Raw genomic sequence first — 3,118 nt, 5'->3', positions numbered from 1 at the left:
GAGCAGTTAATACATGATGTAGAAAAAGTGAGTGGAAATGGGAAAAAACAATAGCTAAGATATACAGAAAAAAATGAAGAAGAAATACGAGGAAGACAGTATAAGTGTTCCAAAGTTGCAAAGTATTTAATAGAAAGCACAAATGCTAAAACACTACAATAAATAACCAATTAAAGTTTGGTTTTCTATTTTGTTTTGAGGCCATTGGATAAAAAAATACTGTGGGGTGAAGGGAATTTCGCTTGGGACCAGTCTGGTCTGGCCATCCTAAATTCACCATCGTAAACTGAACAAAATTCCCCTTCCTAGTCTATACTCCGCTCCCCACACTGGTTGTATGTGGTTGCACCGAGGCCCTCCTGCACACCTTACTCTACCTTCCCGTGAAAGTCCCAGACCAGCAGTGTCCAAATACCGGGCACTTCCCAGCATCTCACCCACATTTCCACAAATGCACTACACATCTCCCACCCTCCCGTTGCTGGGCTCTCCCCTTACCACTAAAATGCCCCTCGCCCCCTCCCCTTCACCCCGACAGATTTTGCTTCCAGCATTTCTGAACATTTTTCGTTTAGATTATTCCCATAATCCTGGGAAGTTTTCCTGTTCGGGATCCTTCCTCCTCCCAGGAAAAATACACCCAGACTCCTAAAGTTCTCTATATCCTAAAGAAAGCCTGCACCGAGGCAGGACTGACTAGCGTCCACCAATCTATTTTATGTAAGCAGATACAGAATAGCTGAGTTGCCGTCATAAAACAATACTTCCATGCGCTGTTACAAGTACAAAAGAAAGAAAAAAAGATTCTTCTAGCCTGTGACTTCCCTCTAGAGCACCCTCACTTCACGTTTTCAACTCACTCTGAAGCCTGAAACAGGGGGGAGGGGAGAAAAGAACAAATAAACCATAAGACAAAAACTCACCTTCTCTCTTCTTTAAACTCTGAAAACGAAATCGAGGGAATTCCTCATGAGGCCACGGTGGGGCCGTTTGTTTTGTAAGTAATGAGAGAGCTTGAAGGAAGTTGAGTAATTCTCTCTGGATAAAGTTCCCGAAGATTAGATAACCCAAAAGAAGAGAGAGATGGAGAGTTCATCCGAGTTTCTCCTTTTGTTCAAGTTCCCTGAGCAGACAAAGAGCCAGCAAGCGGCAGCAGGTTCCTCTCTGCCTCTCCCCCCTCTTTTCCCTCCCGTAGTCCTTGCGTATCCAAAGGAGCAACTCAGGTCCAACACTGCCCTTCCCCTCTTCTTCTTCCTCCATTCAATTAACACTGCAATTGTTAGTCATCCCCATCTCTAGCAGACTCCAAGTCCAAACTTCCAGCTAACTGAGCCTCCCAGATAAACCATTTCAATCCAGGGGGCAGAGACAGAGAAACATCTCTCAAATCATTATTTCCGGTAGATGCACCTCTTTGTTTGGATTCCCTTGACAATCACAGAACAATCCCCTTGGTATCTGGTTTCGGTCAGTTTGATCTTCTACAGTCTGTAGGACAACTGTAGATTCAAGGAAAATATAAAAACAAGAGGGCGGGGAAGGGTCCATTGACAGGGGCACGCCCACGCACACACACTAGTGCATTTGGAAAGACTTTGTCCCTTTCACTTGTGGAGACATCCAGCCTTCGGAACAAAAGCTTAATCCGGCCACGAGACCAACAACAAAAGATATTTCCAGTGTTTGGCATCTCTACCTGTTGCGCAAAGCGATGGGGCCAGCAGCATCCCCTGGCAAACCACACACACACACACACACACACAAAAGTACACAAACCACACTGCCCCTTCACCTGTCCCCCAGACACTAGACCATCTACTCAGCCCCTCTCCAAATAAAACCAGAAGAGGAGGAAAAGGTAACAACAGACAAGAGCCCCAAATCTACTCTTCAGCCAGAAAGACAGGGGATTTCCAGAAGTCCTGCCCCGGGCCCATCCCATTCATTATCTGCACAGATAAATCACACCACACTCAGAGCTTTTAACCCCTTTCACTTGCTCCTTGATGCCGACGATTTAGCCAGGAAAATTAGACAGCCCCTTCCACCCCAAGGAAAAGAAAGGTCATTTCTGGCTCTAGGACCTGCTCTCGCTCTCTCTCCGTTTCATCTGCAATAGAGCAGATAGCGCAGAAGGTTGCTGCCCATGACGACTAACTTTCTGATTAAGTTTCGCTGTCTTGGAAAGGAAACCGGGTGCAGTGGGATGGACGGCGTGTTAGCATCGCAACAAGACAAAAGGAAAGCAGAGTAAATCGCAACTCACCTTGGTGTGATTGATGCACCTTCCGCTTTCCTCCTCCCAGCGCCTGGCTCCTTTGGGTGGAGGGGGGCGTTTGACGGGAAAGACTAATTGCTGTCGATCGCTTCTGACCTGGACGTGTCTGGCTCAGCCACCCTCTCCAAAGGTCCCCCCAGCAGAACAAAGGATCTCTCCTCGCTTTGTGTTTAAACTTTCTCATGCCACCCAGCCCGCTTCGCAACTTTCCAGCCCCATTCAAAGGGAGTGCCGGGGGGGCGAGGGGGAAGAGAAATCAAATCAGCCCTGAGCTGCAACCACTGCACCCCTCGCTAACAAGCAAATGCCACACTCCCACCCCTCGAAAGGGAACCTCACTCTGACTCACATCAGAGCCGGGGCTAGAAGTTGCAGGAACCAGCCCTACGCCTAAGCGAGGTGCTGCTGACTCCCCTACACGTTTGTGTGCGTGCTGCGCGCGGTTTTGTTTTGGAGGAGGATGACAGAGGGAGGGGGAGAGGAGTTATTAGTCCGATGGGAAGAAGCTGCGGCGGTGGCGGCTGCTCCGGGTCCCTTTGTGTGCACGTGTGAGAGGCGAGGCTCTGGCCGCGCCTTGTTGTTAAGCTCTGGGATCCCGCCCTCCAGTCCCCACCACAGGCATGGCCCAGCCACCAGCAAGGGAAGCGGCCACCCCGAGCATGAAACGGCAGCGCTGGGCTCGCCTTCCTCGTCTCTTCCACGCAAGGAGCTTCGCTTTCAGCAGCACCCCGCTGCCGGGCTGCCAGGTCCAGAGCTCGACACGTTCGGCTTTTAATTACTCCTGGCGGGGTCCAAAATATATGATGGGGCTGCAGGTAGGAGGCTCCCGCCTCCCCCCCC

The 3,118-nt window shown here is 50.1% G+C and overlaps 1 long non-coding RNA gene across 3 annotated transcripts in view; it reads right to left on the bottom strand.

Moving 5' to 3' along the window:
• The window catches only part of LOC116822837 (uncharacterized), a 355,840-nt gene extending 353,037 nt beyond the window's left edge, over positions 1-2,803 (bottom strand). For 2 of the 3 annotated variants that reach the window (XR_012655326.1, XR_012655325.1), the window contains exon 1: positions 924-1,220. This is a non-coding gene — a long non-coding RNA (uncharacterized LOC116822837). Of the gene's footprint in view, positions 1-923; positions 1,221-2,266 lie in introns of those variants that run through there. The other variant, XR_012655327.1, reaches the window with a different exon arrangement.
• Positions 2,804-3,118: the final 315 nt, after the last annotated feature.

The sequence above is a fragment of the Chelonoidis abingdonii genome, chromosome 2 (assembly GCF_003597395.2).
Source record: "Chelonoidis abingdonii isolate Lonesome George chromosome 2, CheloAbing_2.0, whole genome shotgun sequence".
NCBI lineage: Eukaryota > Metazoa > Chordata > Testudines > Testudinidae > Chelonoidis > Chelonoidis abingdonii.
Note: the sequence above shows the minus strand (reverse complement) of the source record. Positions and strands in the feature narration are given on the sequence as shown.